This window comes from Stenella coeruleoalba, assembly GCF_951394435.1.
Source record: "Stenella coeruleoalba genome assembly, chromosome: 10".
NCBI lineage: Eukaryota > Metazoa > Chordata > Mammalia > Artiodactyla > Delphinidae > Stenella > Stenella coeruleoalba.
In genome coordinates this window covers 50951090-50972849 of record NC_137156.1, presented here as the reverse complement: position 1 = coordinate 50972849, position 21760 = coordinate 50951090, and the positions used below count along the sequence as shown (strand labels likewise).

Sequence of the window (21760 nt, the reverse complement as noted above, 5' to 3'; positions counted from 1 at the left end):
ATAAGCTGCCACAATTCCAAGAACTGGCCTCAGAGAAATGGGAACAAACCCACCCTGGAACTGGAGATTAACTGTACTTAAAACAATCAAGATGATGGTGGTCAGACCACCGCCTGACCAGTTTCAAGATGACTGTCAGAGCTGACTGTGCTGTTTCTGCATGTAGCCCCCTCCCTCCGTCTATAAAAGCTCTTGCCCACTGATTGTCAGTGTGTGTGTGGGAGTCGGCCTTTGGACAGGAGGCTGCCCTCCCCTCCAGGTTGCCGGCCTTTGAGATTAAGCAAGCCTTCCTTTTCACCAAACTTGCCTCTTTATTGGCTTTTGAGCGGCGAGCACCTGGACCCACTTTCGCTAACAGATTTTGGCTCGCAACGTGAGGCTGGGCTCTCGCGATATCTGGCTCCCGGGGGCGGGGGTTTTTCCAAGCACAGCCGCTGCTTTGACGACACGCCGCCAGGATGGCTGCGAGGAGCCTGCTTCTCTGGCTTGCTGACCCCGAGAGGGGGATTTAGGGGGATGTTCCTAGGAGCTGCCGAAACCATTTGTTTCGGGCCTTCTCCCTGTTTCTCCCCGGCTCGACACTGGCTGCCAACGTATGCTTTCCTTGGTAGAACGGAAAGATGCCTCTGGAAGAGCCGATGAGCAACAAGACCAAGTAAGTCCACCGGTTTGCACCCGGTAAACTTCTCTTTTGAGCATGAAGTTCTATTTGGACATTTTGCCAATTGGTTCTGACATGTGTCTGACATTGAGGATCTTTCGTTCGTTTGGGACTCCATATCAGTCATCCTCTGGAGGGTTTGTAACGGTTCTGTCTTCTGGTGTGTGTGTGTATTCCATTTGTGTGATTGGTATTCTTGTTACCTTTTGTAAAATGGGAAATTCAGGTTCAATTCATTAAGAAAAGTTTTAGCTTTAAAACTATGACTAAAGAAAAAGGATTTAAAAGAAACAAAAACAAAACACTGTGTGGCCACCAATAATATTCTTCACACTCCAGAGAAAATTGGTTAAGATGAAACTTTTGAAACTCCAAAACTAGTTCTTTTTACATATGCAGTTAGAGAAAGCTAGATTGATAAAATACTGTTTTCAGAATTCTGACCCTGAGAGAACAAAAAAACACCTAGGAGAAAGCTTGAAGTTAACTTATCATGTCCTTGAAATACAAACACAACCCATTTTGCCTGAGACTTCAGCCTTGGGTTAATTAGTAAAACTTCAAGCGTGGGGGTGGGGGGAAGGGGGAAGAGGGTTGGGTTTATTAAACATGTATCTTTTTCCACATTAAAGAGGAATTGTGCTATGAGAAAAATGTACGTTTTTAGAGGTCATGGAATATGTTCTTAAGTTTGCCAATCAGAAAATGATGATATAACAAGTAGTTCAATTACTTGCTTCTTGGTTTTGTTAAGGTTTTCAAGGGTTAAAAATTGTGATATGTAAAAATGATAAAGGAAGCGTTTCAGTATGTAAAACAAGTAGGATATGTGTTGCCAGTAAGAGAAGTTATATGAAGACTGGAGATATTTTTGTTGAGGAAAAAAACAAGAATAATTTTGTCCTAGAGCTGGTTGCTTATGTATGGGGAAAGTAAGGGACAAATTAATATGGATCCAGAAAGTGAAAAAAGATTTGTGAAAAAGGAACTTTGAGAAAAGAATTTTGTACTTTGTCAGGATTAAGATTAGATTGAAATTAATTAGATAAATGAATTTTGTTATAAACAGTAAACTGAGACAAGACTGAATTTGGTTTTTCCTCTCTGTTAGGAGAACAAAGTTCTCCTGGAATATTGAACTGTTCTTGATAACAGATTGTAAGTTTCTTTCTCTAGCTAACTTTGAGTTTTCCAGAGGGCCCCTGAGGTGTCTCAGAGAGAAATATTGATAAGAAAATTTAAAAATTCTAATGGAAAGCTGTGCTTTCCATTAGAAAAAGTTTTGCTTCTAAGTATACTTTTGACTCTAATGTTCAGGATGGAAAAAATTGTTTAATGAAGTTGTTACAGAGTATAACTACTCATGATGTGTATCACTTCTGACTTTAAGTTTACTGCTTAAAGCACATGTACAATGTTTGTGTGACGATTGGGTATAATTGAAAAAATGTATAGCCTATAAAATGTTTGAATAGGTACTTCATCTACATAAACATAAAAATATATAAAAATATGCTCAATATCATTACTCATTAGGGAAATGCAAATAATACCACATGAGATACCAGACATCTATTAAAATGTCTAAAATTTAAAGATGGATCATAGCAAGTGTCAGTGAGGATGTGGAATGACTGGAATTTTCATACACTGCAGGGAGGAAAGTAAAATGGTACAATGATTTTGGAAAACAGTTTGTAAGTTTCTTGAAAAGTAAAACATACACCCACCATATAACCCAACCACTTCTAGGTATTTATTCATGAGGAATGAAAGCCTACACTTGCACACAAATGTTCATAGTAGCTTTATTTGTAAAAGCCCCAAATTGGAAACTACCCAACAATCCATCAACGGGTGAACAGATAAACAAATTTTGGTATATCCATACAGTTGACTAGTACTAATCAATAGGAAGGAGTGAGGTATTGGTACTCAACAATGAGGATGAATCTCTAACTATATTGAGTGAAAATAGCCAGATGAACAGAGTACATTAGGAAATGCCAACTAATCTGTAGAAGTAGAAGTGGTTACTATAAATTGCTGAGCACTGTCCTTGTCCAGGGGGTGGATATCAAGTCACTGCTATGTTGGTGAAAACCCAAAGCAAGGAATTATCTTTCAGGGGAGTGATACAGGATATACTCAAATCACTTGAGAGGAAACTCACTCACATGACCACCTATTTCTGCCAATGTAGCCCCTGTCTGGGTGGCCATTAAGCCCATTTAAAACTTCATTATTGAGGAAGAAAAATGGAGAGATAATGGGTGGGCCACTAGAAGTTTGCTCTACTACATAATACTATTATAAAGATTTAGAATGAACATATGTGAAAACATTTAAAAGACTATCTGGCACATAGTGTGTACTCTATAAATATTATCTATTGATATTATTAGTTTCATAGTCAAGGAAATTGAGATTCAGGGAGATTAAACAACTTGCCTGCAGGGCCCACACTGAGTAAGTGGCAGAATGAGAATCTGAGCTCTGATCAGTCTGAGTGTAAAGATTTCCAGCCTTTCTACTGCCTAATATATGCTGCCCACTCAATGGAGTTTGAAAAAGAGAAAACCAGTCTCATTTTTTACAGTATAATTGCATTCATTTCATGAATGAATCTTCTGTGCTTATTATAGTTTATTAATATCACTGGGGCTCATGGAGATTCATGGCTCTACCCTACTGATTGCCCCAGAAAGTGCTTGGAAGATACTCTGGATTTTGATAATAATCCCTAAATAAAATCATCAAAGAGGCTGGGTAAAGGATTATCCTCACTAAAAGAAAGTTAGGAGTTTTCTGCCATGTTTATGTTCAGAGCTTTTTATCTATTCTAAACAAGAGATGAGCTAGCAGAATTATCTTGGCTTTGAGGAATTCCAATCCACTTTTAAGTTCTTTGCCTTGTGGGTAGAATGATGGGTCCCAAAAGATATGTCCACATCCTAATCCATGGAACCTGTGAATGTGATCTTATTTGGAAAAAGGATCTTTGCAGATATAGTTAAGGGTTTTTGAGATGAGATCACCCTGGATTACTGAGTGGGCCCTAAATCTGATGACAAGTGCCCTAATAAAAGCCCAAATTAAAAAAAGAAATACAGAGAGAAAAGACATGTGAAGACAGAGGCAGAGCCTGGAGTGATGTGGCCACAAGCCAAGGAATGCCTAGAGCCACCAGAAGCTGGAAGAGGCAGAGGACAGATTCTCCCCTAGGGTCCTAGAGAGAGTGCAGCCTTATTGACACCTTAACTTTGGACTTTATAAATCTCTGTTGTTTGAAGCCACCCATCTGTGGTAATTTGCTATGGCAGACCTAGAAACTGATATACCTAGTGTACAGATTTCACCTGGTAGCTTGTTAATGATCTGAAAGCAAAGAGGAAGAGGAAAGATACTGTAAGTATACCTTCCCTAAAGATCAGGAGAGGGTAAGAGTGGAAATGAGAGAAAGACACTCTCATCCTCAAAGCAATCCTGGCTTGAGGCATATCACCTCTGTATGTCTATGACCTATCTCTGCTCTGCACCACAGACCGTATTTGTGTATTATTATGGATAATCCCTCCAGGAATAATTTTAGCTTTCAACTTTTAAACTAGAATAAAACATACATTGAAGGACTAACTCCACCGTAAAGACCATCTGTATTATTTATCCCTAAAGAGCACAAATCACGGTGGAAGACATTGCATAAGCATCATGCCTGTGAGGTGGCCCCAGTGAACGAGGACATCTCCTGCCAAGTCTCACAAGAATTTTTGTCAATAAGTATTAAAATTGTTAGTCCACCTGTCACTTCTATAGTGTTATCACTGCAATTGTGCTTTCACACCAGCTGTCTGATTTGGTCCTCACAACAGCCCTGTGTGATGGTTAGGGTATTAGGATTCCTACTTTTTTTCCTTTTGATCCCTACTTTTTAAAGGAAGAATCTGGGCATTGAATGACTTCCCCAGGTCATAAAGATGGTCATGGATGGAGGATTGCTGATGTTAATTCTATATTGATCATTCATCAACTGTATTTATTTATAAACTGACACTTATTGAGTATCTACTACAATTAATGCTATATTTAATGCATTGGGAAGAAGAGGCCAGGTGGAATCCCTGACCTCAGACACTTCATAGTCTCAGAAAGACAGCACAAGGGCAACTTAACTTCTAAGGGAACATGATATATATATAGCAAAGTCCTGTGAGAATGCCCCATAATAACAAAATTTGTATACAATATAACTGATGATTGGCCTCTTTTCTCCAAGTAGCACCTATTCTCACACCTGGGGATGGGCAAAAGTGGACATAGAGAGGCAGGTAAGTCTGGGCAAGGAAATGGTCAGGCAGATATGGAAGTGCTGGTAACCCCTGCATCCCAGGTATTCTTCCAGGTGATAACTGGGAGCTATTAATTGGAAATTTGTAGTACTGCTGTTAACTGTCCTGGATGTGCCAGTCGGCTGTATGAACCAGAATTTTCCCCATTGAGATTTAGGCCGGAACCTACAGCCACACTCACAGGCACCCAGGCCCAGGGTGGATCCCAGCCTCACACTAGGACTCCTATTCCAACTCCGCCCACACCTAGGCAAATTCTGTCTTTTTTTTACTACTTAAAGCAAAATCATTCCGTAGTCCAAATAAGATATATGACAGATGAAAGAAAATGAAATTGAAATGCAAACAAATGCTGTTAGATGATTGAATGTCCTTTATTAACATGGTTTTAAGATTGTTTTCCAGTTAATGAATTTTTGAGTTAAAATAATTCAAAGTGTACTACACTTGAATTATTCTTCTTGAAATTTGAGTTCAAGCCAAGTTTTCTTGTATCTGTGTACGAGAGGCAGATGTTTCTCAGAGATATAGTGGAATGTGATTGCTTTCTTCTCTCATGGGATTTGGATCTAGATGACAGGAAGCCAAAGTAGATCCCATCAGTGAGACACATTAGGGACCATTTCCTCTATTTTATTCACTTTAAAGTTAACATGGTTATCCTGTTTTTCTTTTAACACATTGAACCTGTGTGCATTAATGCTCTTTCTTTCTACTCTATAGTTATTATTGTTTACATGCAGGTCACACACAAAAAACTTTTTAGGGTTCAGAAAAGTAAAAGAAATGAGACATAAGCCAGGGTAAAAATTGTAGAAAACAGTAGACTTTTGGCTAATTGAAGATCAAATGTCCTTCCAAAAGCACTCAAATCTAAAATATTACAAAAGTGTGTATGCCAAAAAAAAAAAAAAATAAGCAAAGACAAATAAGTCTGTTAATTCAGTTTCCAGCTTGCAACCCCTGCTTTACTTATCCTGACTACACCAAATGCCTTTAGATACACCAACTATGTGTTACTGGTAGTGGGATAGCCAGAAATTAGCCTTGAACCTGGCAAGAATTGGTCTTTAATAAATATCCAAGGAATGAGTGAATGAATAATGAATGAATGAATTGTCAAACTTTTAGGGCAGGAAAAGTGTTTTTGGGAAAGTATTTAGGGGAAAGTAAAATAAGTTGTACTGCGTTCTTATCAATATTATGTAAAAATGGATATATTTTTATTTATTTATATTACTTAATTCTTAAAATTCTTATGTGAATGTACATAAACATTTCCACTTATCGACTGAGGAAACTGATCCTCAGAGATGCTAAATGATATGGCCAAAGTCATATCGTTAATCAGTGAGTGAAAACAGATTTCTTTTGGAGTCCAAAGTCCTCCCATGCTCATTTGACGATATCAGTGTACTTTTTCTTTTTTTTTCATCTTTATTGGAGTATAATTGTTTTGCAATGGTGTGTTAGTTTCTGCTTTATAACAAAGTGAATCAGTTATACATATACATATATTCCCATATCTCTTCCCTCTTGCATCTCCCTCCCTCCCACCCTCCCTATCCCACCCCTCAAGGTGGTCACAAAGCACCGAGCTGATCTCCCTGTGCTATGCAGCTGCTTCCCACTAGCTATCTACCTTAGGTTTGGTAGTGTATATATGTCCATGCCTCTCCCTCGCTTTGTCACAGCTTACCCTTCCCCCTCCCCATATCCTCAAGTGCATTCTCTAGTAGGTCTGTGTCTTTATTCCTGTCTTACCCCAGGTACTTCATGACATTGTTTTTCTTAAATTCCATATATATGTGTTAGCATACGGTATTTGTCTTTTTCTTTCTGACTTACTTCACTCTGTATGACAGACTCTAGGTCTATCTACCTCATTACAAATAGCTCAATTTCGTTTCTTTTTATGGCTGAGTAATATTCCATTCTATATATGTGCCACATCTTCTTTATCCATTCTTCGATGATGGACACTTAGGTTGTTTCCATCCCCGGGCTATTGTAAATAGAGCTGCAATGAACATTTTGGTACACGACTCTGTTTGAATTATGGTTTTCTCAGGGTATATGCCCAGTAGTGGGATTGCTGGGTCATATGGTAGTTCTATTTGTAGTTTTTTAAGGAACCTCCATACTGTTCTCCATAGTGGCTTTACCAATTCACATTCCCACCAGCAGTGCAAGAGTGTTCCCTTTTCTCCACACCCTCTCCAGAATTTATTGTTTCTAGATTTTTTGATGATGGCCATTCTGACTGGTGTGAGATGATATCTCATTGTAGTTTTGATTTGCATTTCTCTAATGATTAATGATGTTGAGCATTCTTTCATGTGTTTGTTGGCAGTCTGTGTATCTTCTTTGGAGAAATGTCTATTTAGGTCTTCTGCCCATTTTTGGATTGGGTTGTTTCTATTTTTGTTACTGAGCTGCATGAGCTGCTTATAAATTTTGGAGATTAATCCTTTGTCAGTTGCTTCATTTGCAAATACTTTCTCCCATTCTGAGGGTTGTATTTTGATCTTATTTATGGTTTCCTTTGCTGTGCAAAAGCTTTGAAGTTTCATTAGGTCCCATTTGTTTATTTTTGTTTTTATTTTCATTTCTCTAGTAGGTGGGTCAAAAAGGATCCTGCTGTGATTTATGTCATAGAGTGTTCTGCCTATGTTTTCCTCTAAGAGTTTGATAGTTTCTGGCCTTACATTTAGGTCTTTAATCCATTTTGAGCTTATTTTTGTGTATGGTGTTAGGGAGTGATCTAATCTCATACTTTTACATGTACCTGTCCAGTTTTCCCAGCACCACTTATTGAAGAGGCTTTCTTTTCTCCATTGTATAGTCTTGCCTCCTTTATCAATGATAAGGTGACCATATGTGCGTGTGTTTAACTCTGGGCTTTATATCCGGTTCCATTTATCTTTATTTCTGTTTTTGTGCCAGTACCATACAGTCTTGATTACTGTAGCTTTGTAGTATAGTCTGGAGTCAGGGAGCCTGATTCCTCCAGCTCCGTTTTTCGTTCTCAAGATTGCTTTGGCTATTTGGGGTCTTTTGTGTTTCCATACAAATTGTGAAATTTTTTGTTCTAGTTCTGTGAAAAATGCCAGTGGTAGTTTGATAGGGATTGCATTGAATCTGTAGATTGCTTTGGGTAGTAAGGTCATTTTCACCATGTTGATTCTTCCAATCCCAGAACATGGTATATCTCTCCATCTATTTGTATCATCTTTAATTTCTTTCATCAGTGTCTTATAATTTTCTGTATACAGGTCTTTTGTCTCCTTATGTATGTTTATTCCTAGATATTTTATTCTTTTTCTTGCAATGGTAAATGGGACTGTTTTCTTAATTTCACTCTCAGATTTTTCATCATTAGTGTATAGGAATGCCAGAGATTTCTGTGCATTAATTTTGTATCCTGCTACTTTACCAGATTCATTGATTAGCTCTAGTAGTTTTCTGGTAGCATCTTTAGGATTCTCTATGTATAGTATCATGTCATCTGCAAACAGTGACAGCTTTACTTCTTCTTTTCCAGTTTGGATTCCTTTTATTTCCTTTTCTTCTCTGATTGCTCTGGCTAAAACTTCCAAAACTGTGTTGAATAAGAGTGGTGAGAGTGGGCAACCTTGTCTTGTTCCTGATCTTAGTGGAAATGCTTTCAGTTTTTCACCATTGAGGACGATGCTGGCTGTGGGTTTGTCATATATGGCCTTTATTATGTTGAGGAAAGTTCCCTCTATGCCTACTTTCTGCAGGGTTTTTATCATAAATGGGGGTTGAATTTTGTCGAAAGCTTTTTCTGCGTCTATTGAGATGATCATATGGTTTTTCTCCTTCAATTTGTTAATATGGTTTTTGATTTGCGTATATTGAAGAATATACGTTTTGATTGATTTGCGTATATTGAAGAATCCTTGCAACCCTGGAATAAACCCCACTTGATCATGGTGTATGATCCTTTTAATGTGCTGTTGGATTCTGTTTGCTAGTATTTTGTTGAGGATTTTTGCATCTGTGTTCATCAGTGATATTGGCCTTTGTGACATCCTTGTCTGGTTTTGGTATCAAGGTGATGGTGGGCTCATAGAATGAGTTTGGGAGTGTTCCTCCCTCTGCTATATTTTGGAAGAGTTTGAGAAGGATAGGTGTTAGCTCTTTTCTAAATGTTTGATAGAATTCGCCTGTGAAGCCATCTGGTCTTGGGCTTTTGTTTGTTGGAAGATTTTTAATCACAGTTTCAATTTCAGTGCTTGTGACTGGTCTGTTCATATTTTCTGTTTCTTCCTGATTCAGTCTTGGCAGGTTGTGCATTTCTCAGAATTTGTCCATTTCTTCCAGGTTGTCCATTTTATTGGCATAGAGTTGCTTGTAGTACTCTCTCATGATCCTTTGTATTTCTGCAGTGTCAGTTGTTACTGCTCCTTTTTCATTTCTAATTCTATTGATTTGAGTCTTCTCCCTTTTTTTCTTGATGAGTCTGGCTAATGGTTCATCAATTTAGTATATCTTCTCAAAGAACCAGCTTTTAGTTTTATTGATCTTTTCTATCGTTTCCTTCATTTGTTTTTCATTTATTTCTGATCTGATTTTTATTATTTCTTTCCTTCTGCTAACTTTGGGGTTTTTTTGTTCTTCTTTCTCTAATTGCTTTAGGTGCAAGATTAGGTTTTTTATTCAAGATGTTTCCTGTTTCTTAAGGTAGGATTGTATTGCTATAAACTTCCCTCTTAGAACTGCTTTTGCTGCATCCCATAGGTTTTGGGTCATTGTGTCTCCATTGTCATTTGTTTCTAGGTATTTTTTGATTTCCTCTTTGATTTCTTCAGTGATCACTTCGTTATTAAGTAGTGTATTGTTTAGCTTCCATGTGTTTGTATTTTTTACACATCTTTTCCTGTAATTGATATCTAGTCTCATAGCGTTGTGGTCAGAGAAGATACTTGATACAATTTCAATTTTCTTAAATTTACCAAGGCTTGATTTGTGACCCAAGATATGATCTATCCTGGAGAATGTTCCATGAGCACTTGAGAAAAATGTGTGTTCTGTTGTTTTTGGATGGAATGTCCTATAAATATCAATTAAGTCCACCTTGTTTAATGTATCATTTAAAGCTTGTGTTTCCTTATTTATTTTCATTTTGGATGATCTGTCCATTGGTGAAAGTGGGGTGTTAAAGTCCCCTAGTATGAATGTGTTACTGTCGATTTCCCCTTTTCTGGCTGTTAGTATTTGCCTTATGTATTGAGGTGCTCCTATGTTGGGTACATAAATATTTACAATTGTTATATCTTCTTCTTGGATCGATCCCTTGATCATTATGTAGTGTCCTTCTTTTTCTCTTCTATAGTCTCTATTTTAAAGTCTATTTTGTCTGATATGAGAATTGCTACTCCAATATCTTTTTCCACCCCCTTACTTTCAGTCTGTATGTGTCTCTAGATCTGAAGTGGGTCTCTTGTAGACAGCATATATATGCATCTTGCTTTTGTATCCATTCAGCCAATCTGTGTCTTTTGGTGGGAGCATTTAGTCCATTTACATTTAAGGTAATTATCGATATGTATGTTCCTATTCCCATTTTCTTAATTATTTTGGGTTCGTTATTGTAGGTCTTTTCCTTCTCTTGTGTTTCTTGCCTAGAGAAGTTCCTTTAGCATTTGTTGTAAAGCTGGTTTGGTGGTGCTGAACTCACTCAGCTTTTGCTTGTCTGTAAAGGTTTTAATTTCTCCATCAAATCTGAATGAGATCCTTGCTGGGTAGAGTAGTCTTGGCTGCAGGTTTTTCTCCTTCATCACTTTAAATATATCCTGTCAGTCCCTTCTGGCTTGCAGAGTTTCTGCTGAGAGATCAGCTGTTAACCTTATAGGGATTCCCTTGTGTGTTATTTGTTGTTTTTCCCTTGCTGCTTTTATTATGTTTTCTTTGTATTTAATTTTTGCCAGTTTGATTAATATGTGTCTTGGCGTATTTCTCCTTGGATTTATCCTGTATGGGACTCTCTGTGCTTCCTGGACTTGATTAACTATTTCCTTTCCCATATTAGGGAAGTTTTCAACTATAATCTCTTCAAATATTTTCTCAGTCCCTTTCTTTTTCTCTTCTTCTGGAATCCCTATAATTCAAATGTTGATGTGTTTAATGTTGTCTCAGAGGTCTCTGAGACTGTCCTTATTTCTTCTCATTCTTTTTTCTTTATTCTGCTCTGCAGTAGTTATTTCCACTATTTTATCTTCCAGGTCACTTATCCATTCTTCTGCCTCACTTATTCTGCTATTGATCCCATCTAGAGTATTTTTAATTTCATTTATTGTGTTGTTCATCATTGTTTGTTTCATCTTTAGTTCTTCTAGGTCCTTGTTAAATGTTTCTTGCATTTTGTCTATTCTATTTCCAAGATTTTGGATCATCTTTACTATCATTATTCTGAATTCTTTTTCAGATAGACTGCCTATTTCCTCTTGATTTGTTAGGTCTGGTGGGTTTTTATCTTGCTCCTTCATCTGCTGTGTGTTTTTCTGTCTTCTCATTTTGCTTATCTTACTGTGTTTGGGGTCTCCTTTTTGCAGGCTGCAGGTTCGTAGTTCCCGTTGTATTTGGTGTCTGTCCCCAGTGGCTAAGGTTGGTTCAGTGGGTTTTGTAGGCTTCCTGGTGGAGGGGACTGGTCCCTGTGTTCTGGTGGATGAGGCTGGATCTTGTCTTTCTGGGGGGCAGGCCCACGTCCAAGTGATGTGTTTTGGGGTGTCTGTGAAATTATTATTATTTTAGGCAGCCTCTCTGCTAATGGGTGGGGTTGTGTTCCTGTCTTGCCAGTTGTTTGGCATAGGGTGTCCAGCACTGTAGCTTGCTGGTCGTTGAGTGAAGCTGGGTGCTGGTGTTGAGATGGAGATCTCTGGGAGATTTTCGCTGTTTGATATTATGTGGAGCTGGGAGGTCTCTTGTGGACAAGTGTCCTGAAGTTGGCTCTCTCACCTCAGAGGCACAGCACTGACTCCTGGCTGCAGCACCAAGAGCCTTTCATCCACACGGCTCAGACTAAAAGGGAGAAAAAGTAGAAAGAAAGGATTAGTAGAAGAAGAAAGAAAGAAAGGAGGGAGGGAGGGAGGAAGGAAGGAAGGAGGGAAGGAAGGAATAAAAGAAAGAAAGAAGATAAAGTAAAATAAAGTAAGATAAAATATAATAAAGTTATTAAAATAAAAAATAATTATTAAGAAAAATAATTAAAAAAAACAACGGATGGATAGAACCCTGGGACAAATGGTGGAAGCAAAGCTATACAGACAAAATCTCACACAGAAGCATACAAATACACACTCACAAAAAGAGGAAAAGGGGAAAAAATAATAAATCTTGCTCTGAAAGTCCACCTCCTCAATTTGGGATGATTCGTTGTCTATTCATGTATTCCACAGATGCAGGGTACATCAAGTTGATTGTGGAGATTTAATCCGCTGCTTCTGAGGCTGCTGGGAGAGATTTCCCTTTCTCTTCTTTGTTCTCACAGCTCCCAGGGGCTCAGCTTTGGATTTGGCCCCGCCTCAGCGTGTAGGTCGCCGGAGGGCATCTGTTCTGTGTTCAGACAGGACAGGGTTAAAGGAGCCGCTGATTCGGGGGCTCTGGCTCACTCAGGCCGGGGGTAGGGAGGGGAACGGAGTGCGGGGCGAGCCTGCGGCAGCAGAGGCCGGCGTGACGCTGCACCAGGGGAAGTTGTCCCTGGATCCCGGGACCCTGGCAGTGGCCGGCTGCACAGGCTCCCCGGAACGGAGTTGTGGATAGTGACCTGTGCTCGCACACAGGCTTCTTGGTGGCGGCAGCAGCAGCCTTAGCGTCTCATGCCCATCTCTGGGGTCTGCGGTTTTAGCCGCGGCTCACGCTCATCTCTGGAGCTCCTTCAAGCAGCGCTCTTAATCCCCTCTCCTCGCGCACCAGGAAACAAAGAGGGAAGAAAAAGTCTCTTGCCTCTTCGGCAGGTCCAGACTTTTCCCCGGACTCCCTCTCGGCTAGCCGTGGTGCATTAACCCCCTGCAGGCTGTGTTCACGCTGACAACCCCAGTCCTCTCCCTGCGCTCCAACCGAAGCCCGAGCCTCAGCTCCCAGCCCCGGTCCGCCCCGGCGGGTGAGCAGAGAAGCCTCTTGGGCTGGTGAGTGCTGGTCGGCCCTGATCCTCTGTGCGGGAATCTCTCAGCTTTGCCCTCCGCACCCCTGTTGCTGTGCTCTCCTCCGCGGCTCCGAAGCTTTCCCCCTCCGCCACCCACAGTCTCCACCCGTGAAGGCGCTTCATAGTGTGTGGGAACCTTTCCTCCTTCACGGCTCCCTTCCACTGGTGCAGGTCCCGTCCCTATTCTTTTGTCTCTGTTTATTCTTTTTTCTTTTGCCCTACCCAGGTACGGCAAAAGAAAAAGTTTCTTGCCTTTTGGGAGGTCTGAGGTCTTCTGCCAGCGTTCAGTAGGTGTTCTGTAGGAGTTGTTCCACCTGTAGATGTATTTCTGGTGTATCTGTGGGGAGGAAGGTGATCTCCGCGTCTTACTCTTCCGCCGTCTTCCCCTCGTCCATGTTTTTTCTTTTCAGTGTACTTGTTCTTGACTCAGCTAAAATGCCACATACAGCCTGACAGTTAAAAAATAGGAAATTTTGATTCTTTTGACAGACTCAGTATTTTATTTCATGGCCAGAGTGTTTATGGCACCACACACTAAATGGAAGCCTCATTCTCCTGGGTGTTGGACTGTGCCAGGAAGCTCATCCCTGGGTTGCTAATAATCTTGGAAAGGTGGAGGTGCAGGTACAGTGTCCTTAATTCAATGCCAACCGGATTTTGGAATATGCTTCATTGCTCTTTGATACACACCCTATCACCGGTGCCATATTTTCCATCTCTTTCTCTTTCAGCTCTTAGACATGTCTTGGCAAATTATCAGTGCTCAAGAGGAAAGAGGAGATTCAAGTACAATGATGAAGATTTAAGGAATCTAAAATGGCAACCACAAAGAACATTCTTCTGATAGTTTTTGAAGCTCTGTAGTTCTTTAGCAAAATGTCCTTCTTGTAGCCTTTGGGAGACTTAAAGAGGCTTCCTTGATTTTGATAGGCACTTATGTAGAATGTGTTTTTAGAATGGCAGTGATGGACTTTTCCATTGATTCAAAGGAAATGAGATATTCCCATGTCACATGGGAAGCTGGGAAGACAAATTAGAGCAGGCAGCAAACTCACTCTCCGCCTTCTCTACAAGCCTGAGCAGTGCTGAGCTAGATGGGCAGGAAGTCATGGTAGAAACTCCAGAAGGCACCTGTCATACCTTTTCTTCCTACCTGTTATCAACGAATAGGACAGATTTTATCAATTCAGACTAAGGAGAACATTACTTTTCCCCCAAATTTCAGATAGTGTTTTCATCTTTCTTCTGCATAGTTCTCTGCAAATGATAGTAAACTCTAAAGACACACTTGTTCACCACTCTTCATCCAATGCTGAAAAGCCTCAGTGCCCTTAAATGGCCAGGGAGGTGACCTAAATTCTTTTCATCTAATCTTTCGTGAAAACAGAGACTAGCTGGCCCGCCACGCCTCTCTAATCTGGCAACCCCCCTGGTCCCCACACCTCTCTGACATGGCATTCCCTCTAGTCTCCATGCCTTTCTAACTGAGCAGCTCCTCTGGTCCCCATGCCTCTCTGACCCAGCACCCACTCTGGTCCCCATGCCTCTCTGACCTGGCACCCCCTCTGGTCCCCACACCTCTCTGACCTGGCATCCCCTCTAGTCCCCATGCCTCTCTAACATAACACCCCATTTAAATAAATGAAATATTATCTGTCAAGTCTCTGTTTTTCTTCAGTGTATTAATTCTAGATAAGTTACCTAATTTCCCCCCTACCGTGGTTCTAAAATCCTAAGAAGTCTGTTCAGCTACTTTGAAAGGTCTTCCTGCTCTCCCATGCCTCCCGATCAGATAAAGGAGCTGCAGTTGCTTTGATCTTCCTTTCTGCTTTCTGCTTTGTAGCACTTTCATGGTCACTATTGCCTCCCTCCTGCACCCACTCTAGTATTTCTGTTCTGAATATATAACCAGTTGCTAAAATCTGATGTTGATCTCTCTCATGGAGGATCATTCAATGCCAATAAATTTAAATGTTACCTTCCTGAGGAGATGATTAAGTAATAATTTAATTACCACTCTTGTCCTTCAACCAGAAAATATTTCAACTCTGAGGAGAAACTGTGGGAGAAATATGCATGTAATCACCATCGTTTAAAAAATATATTGAGTAACAAAACTAGCACAGTGTTCATAGAGGTTCAAACTCTTTAGGGCATTTGCAAAATCACCTACAGAGAAAACTCCTGAAGATAACTGACTTATAGCATGTTTCTCTTGTTGTATGGGTGGATTTTTTTCCTGCCACACAGTAATTTGATTGTGACAGTTAAGTGACATACTTTCCAGAGTTGGTCTGTGGAAATAAATGAATAGGAGCGGAGAAGGAAAGAAATAGCAACACAGGAAGATCACAGAATGTCGTATGCGTGGAGGTAGGTTTGGTGTGGGTCAAGTAACCATGTCATGTCTGCAGATTAGTCAACAGGATGGAGTACTCATATCACAACATGTGATTATAAAATTTCCGAGCTTTCTTACTGAGATGAAGATAAAATAGGAAGGGACACCCCTTACTCAATTTTCTTTTCTTCTTTCTGTGAACTCTGGGTTAACAAGAGTTAAACCAGGGGCTTCAAGTATGGAAATTCCATGAACTGTCCCCACTAGGAGAGAAATTTGAGACAAACACAGGACACTGTAAATCCAAAATGGGTGCTTTAGTTTCTTTGTCTCAAGTAAGTTTGTCCCTCATCTATGGGACTCTTATCTATGACTACAGAGAAAAATAATAAGCAAAACCATCCAGGTAATAATAATCTGATCATGTTTTGGTCTCTAGAACTCTCCATGCCTATCTACACATGGAGCCCAGCCATCTTTGGGGAAAATAAATCATGTTTGAGGGTCCAGCGAAATTTTTTTATCTAGCAATGTCAGGCAGAGAATGAAAAATCACTGCTCAGATGTCCTTGTACAGGCAAATACTTTCACACATTTTCATTATGTTAATAATGATACAGATCTTTATTTCTTGTAGCTGTGGGCATGCCAACATCGTCGTATTCTATTCTAAGCCATCTTTTTCAGTTAGTTAAAAAAGAGAGAGAGAAAATAAATTAAAATATCAATCAGCCACTTAAGGGATGTTGAGAGGTGCCTCATATGTTCCAGGCACTGTGCTAGAATCTGTGAATGAGCTGAATAGAACCCAATCCAGGTGCTTCAGCGGCTCAGGGTTTAGAGGAGGGGTCCCATAGACAGGGAAAGCCCACGTAGCACCGTGATAAGAGTTACAGGGATGTTATGAACAAGATCTGAACATGAGGGGAAAAAAAACAATTTTCCTTTGCAAAAAGAACCAAGCTTTTTTACCAAGAATCTCATAACACAGAGATTTGAATTTTAAGCAGATGAGGGGGGTGGGTGACATTCCAGGCAAAGGGAAGAGTCTGGGTGAAGGTATAAATGATCATAAGAACACAGGGCACCTGAGAAAATGTGAGCAGTTTGAGCTGAGAGAGGAAGACATGATGAGAAAGGCCAGATTACCAGGGGTTTTAGATGCTCCATTAAGGGAGAGTCTTTAACTGCAGGCCATGGAGAACCATGAAAGATTTTAGCAGGGTTCTGCCCCAATTGGAGAATATAGTGTAGAGGACCTTGGGCCCACCTGCAGGGTGGCAGGACATTATGCTTGGACTGAGGCTGTGGTAAAAGATTTGAGTTACTAAGGATCTGGCCACTGGATGAGAGGAGAAGGTATGGATGAATCATTTTAATTGTTGAAAACAGGTACCCTTACCCAGGCTCTCCTAAATTGATTAGAGCCGAAAACTTCCCTAACATGTGAAAGGAAACAGTCACCCAAGTCCAGGAAGCACAGAGAGTCCCATGTAGGATAAACTCATAGAGGAACGTGCAGAGACACACAGTAATCAAACTGACAAAAATTAAATGCAAAGAAAAATATTAAAAACAACAAGGGGAAAGCAACAAATAACATACAAGGGAATCCCCATAAGGTTATCAGCTGATTTTTCAGCAGAAACTCTTCAGGCCAGAAGGGAGTGGCACAATATATTCAAAATGATAAAAGGGAAAAACCTACAACCAAGAATACTCTATCCAGCAAGGCTCTCATTCAGATTTGACAGAGAAATCAAAAGCTTTACAGAGAAGCAAAAGTTAAGAGAATTCAGCACCACCAAACCAGCTCTACAACAAATCCTAAAGGAACTTCTCTAGGTGTTGGGGGTGGGGAAGAAGAGACCACAGCTAGAAACAAGAAAATTTCAAATGGGAAATCTCACTGGGAAAGGCAAACATACAGTGAAAGTAGGAAATAATCCACACACAAATATGATATCAAAACCAGAAATCATGAGGAGAGTACAAAAGCAGGAAATGGAAATTGCTTTTGAAATTAAGAGACCAGCAACTTTTTTTTAACAGCTTTATTAGAGTATAATTGCTTTACAATGGTGTGTTAGTTTCTGCTTTATAACAAAGTGAATCAGCTATACATATACATATATCCCCATTGTCTCCTCCCTCTTGCATTTCCCTCTCACCCTCCCTATGCCACCCCTCTAGGTGGTCACAAAGCACTGAGCTGATCTAAGAGACCAGCAACTTAAAACAACCTTGTATATATAGAGACTGCTATATCAAAACCTCATGGGAACTACAAACCAAAAAACTACAATAGAAACACACACACAAAAGAAAAAGCAACCCAAACACAACACTAAAGATACTCATCAAACCATGAGAGAAAAGAACAAAAGAGGAAGGGAAGAAAAAAGACCTACAGAAACAAATCTAAAACAATTAAGAAAATGGCAATAGAAACATGCATATAGATAATTATGTTAAATGTAAATAGGTTAAGTGCTCCAACCAAAAGATGTAGACTGGCTGAATGGATACAAAAATAAGACCCATATATATGCTGTCTACAAGAGATTCACTCAGACCTAGGGACACATACAGACTGAAAGTAAGGGGATGGAAAAAGATATTCCATGCAAGTGGAAATCAAAAGAAAGCTGGAGTAGACAAAATAGACTTTAAAACAGACTGTTACAAGAGACAAGGAAGGACACTACATAATGATCAAGGCATTAATCCAAGAAGATATAACAATTATAAATATATATGCACCCAACATAGGAGCACCTTAATATATAAGGCAAATGCTAACAGCCATAAAAGGGGAAATCAACAGTAACACAATAATAGTGGGGTATTTTAACACCCCATTTACACCAATGGACAGATCATACAGACAGAAAATCAATAAGGAAATGCAGGCCTTAAATGACACATTAGACCAGGTGGACTTAATTGACATTTATAGGGCATTCCATGCAAAAGCAGCAGAATGCTCTTTCTTCTAAGGTGCACATGGAACATTCTCCAGGATAGATCCATCTTGGGTCACAAATCAAGCCTCAATAAATTTAAGAAAATTGAAATTATATCAAGCATCTTTTCTGACCACAATGCTATGAGATTAGAAATAACTTATAGGAAAAAATAAACTATAGAAGACCACAAACACATGGAGGCTAAACAATATGTTACTAAACAACCAATGGATGACTGAATAAATCAAAGAGGAAATCAAAAAATACCTAGAGACAAATGACAATGAAAACGAGGGTCAAGGGTAAAGGCTAGACCTCTCTTTGGCTAGGGGAAATTCTTTCCTACACAGTCATGATAAATTATTACACTTTTCATAGTTTTCAATTTGATTTGCTAAATCGTTGTTAACAATTTTTGTATTTATGGTAGCAAGTGCTATTTGTCTATATTTTTTTCTTTTCCTGTAATATCTTTGCCTAGTTTGGATATCAGAGTAATATTTTTATTCTCAGGAAAATGAGTTGGGAAGAATGCTCAACTCCCCAATTTTTTGGGAGGAATTTGTGCATGATTGATATCGTTTCGTCATTAAATATTTGAAAGAATTCCCAGGGAAGCCATCTGGGCCTAAAGTTTTCTTTGTGAGAAGTTTTTAATGTACAAATTCAATTCTTTATATAGTACATTCCAGGTATCTGTTTTTTATTAAGTGTGCTTGGTAGTTTTTGCCTTTTATGGAATTCACCCATTTCACCTAAGATGTTGAGTGTATTGGCATAAAGGTGCTCACAATATTTTTTTGTTACCCTTTTTAATAGTTGTAGAATCTATTTAGTAATTTTACCTCTCTCATTCCTGATGCTTATAAGTTTTGTTTGCTGTCTTTTTTTCCTAATCAATTTGCCTAGAATTTTTTTTTTAAATAAATTTATTTATCTTTGGCTGTGTTGGGTCTTCGTTGCTGCGTGTGGGCTTTCTCTAGTTGTGGCTAGTGGAGGCTACTCTTTGTTGTGGTGTGTGGCCTTCTCATTGAGGTGGCTTTTCTTGTTACATAGCATGGGCTCTAGGCATGTGGGCTTCAGTAGTTGTGGTGCACAGGCCTAGTTGCTTTGTGGCATGTGGGATCCTCCTGGACCAGGGCTCGAACCTGTGTCCCCTGCTTGGCAGGCAGACTCTTAACCACTGCGCCAGCAGGGAAGACCTGTCTAGAATTTTTAAAAATCAATTTTACTGATGCTCTCAGAGAAACTGCTGTTCATTTCATTGATTTACTCTACTATTTTTCTGTTTTCTATTTCAGTGATATCTTCTCTGCTCTTTCTTATTTCCTTTCTTTTCCTTATTTTGGGTTTAATTTGTTTTTCTTATTCCTTGTTCTTAAGGTAAAAAATAGGTCATTGATTTGAGGCTTTCTTATTTTCAAATATAGGAATTTAGTGCTATCAATTTCTTTCTATTACTGCCTTTACTACAGCCCACATATTTGGAAATGTCTTGTTTTTATTTGCATTCAGTTCGTTTATCTTCTAATTTCTTTTATTGACTTCTTATTTGACCTGTGGGTTAATTACTATTTTGTTATTTTATTTCAAAATATTTGAAGATTTTTCCAAGATCCTCCATTATTTCTTTCTTTCTTTTTATGGTTATGCAAGAAAATGTCTTCATTCTTCATGTCTTCAGAGGCATGTCAAAGTCTTTAAGAGTAAAATGTTATGACGTTTGCAATTTACTTTTTCTTAACCTATAAATTTTTTAAATTAATTTTTATTGGAGTATGGTTGCTTTACAATGTTGTGTTAGCCTCCACTGCACAACAAAATTAATCAGCCATACACATACAGATATCCCCTCCCTTTTGGACTTTCCTCCCATTTAGGTTACCACAGTGCTTTGGGTAGAGTTCCCTGTGCTATACAGAATGTTCCCATCAGTTGTCTATTTTATACATAGTATCAATAATGTATATGTGTCAATCCCAGTCCCCCAGTTCCTCCCACCCAACCCATTTTCCCCTTGGTATCCATATATTTGTTCTCTACATCTGTGTCTCTATTTCTGCTTTGCAAATAAGATCATCTATACCGTTTTTCTAGATTCCACATATATGCATTATTATGTGATATTTGCTTTTCTCTTTCTGACTAACTTCACTCTGTATGACACTCTCTAGGTCCATTCACGTATCTACAAATGACCCAATCTCATTCCTTTTTATCGCTGAGTAATATTCCATTGTATATGTGTACCACATCTTCTTTATCCATTCCTCTGTTGATGGACATCTAGGTTGCTTCCATGTCCTGGCTATTGTAAATAGTGCTGCAGTGAATATTGGGGTGCATGTGTTTTTTTGAATTATGGTCTTCTCTGGGTATATGCCCAGTAGTGGGATTGTTGGGTCATATGGTAGTTCTATTTTTAGTTTTCTAAGGAACCTCCATACTGTTCTCCACAGTGGCTGTATCAAATTACACTCCCACCAACAGTGTATGAGGGTTCCCTTTTCTCCACACGCTCTCCAGCATTTATTGTTTGTAGATTTTTTATGATGGCCATTTTGACTGGTGTGAGGTGATACCTCACTGTGGTTTTGATTTGCATTTCTCTAATAATTAGTGATGTTGAGCATCTTTTCATGTGCCTCTTGGCCATCTGTATATCTTCTTTGGAGAAATGTCTGTTTAGGTCTTCCACCCATTTTGATTGGGTTGTTTGTTTTTTTTGATATTGAGCTGTATGAGCTGGTTATATATTTTGGAGATTAATCGTTTGTCAGTTGCTTCATTTGAAAATATTTTCTCCCATTCTGAGGGTTATCTCTTCATCTTGTTTATGGTCTCCTTTGCTCTGCAGAAGGTTTTAAGTTTAATTGGGTCCCATTTGTTTATTTTTGTTTTCATTTACATTACTCTAGGAGGAGGGTCAGAAAAGTTGTTGCTGTGATTTATGTCAAAGATTGTTCTGCCTACGTTTTCCTCTAAGAGTTTTATAGGGTCTGACCTTACATTTAGGTCTTTAATCCATGTGGAGTTTATTTTTGTGTATGGTGTTAGGGAGTGTTCTAATTTCATTCTTTTACATGTAGCTGTCCAGTTTTCCCAGCACTGCTTATTGAAGAGGCTGTCTTTTCTCCATGTATATTTTTGCCTCCTTTGTCATAGATTAGGTGACCATAGGTGCGTGGGCTATTATTTATTTCTAATTTAAATCTACTGCAGTAAAGAGTATACTTTGTATGATTAGAATTCTTTTACATTTGTTGAGACTCT

At 39.1% G+C, this 21760-nt stretch overlaps 1 long non-coding RNA gene across 1 annotated transcript in view; it reads left to right on the top strand.

Annotated features, from left to right (window-relative positions):
• Window positions 1-449: 449 nt before the first annotated feature.
• Window positions 450-21760, top strand: part of LOC307193348 — a 143664-nt gene continuing 122353 nt past the window's right edge. The window contains exon 1 of the long non-coding RNA XR_013830305.1: window positions 450-655. This is a non-coding gene — a long non-coding RNA (uncharacterized lncRNA). The remainder of the gene's footprint in view (window positions 656-21760) is intronic.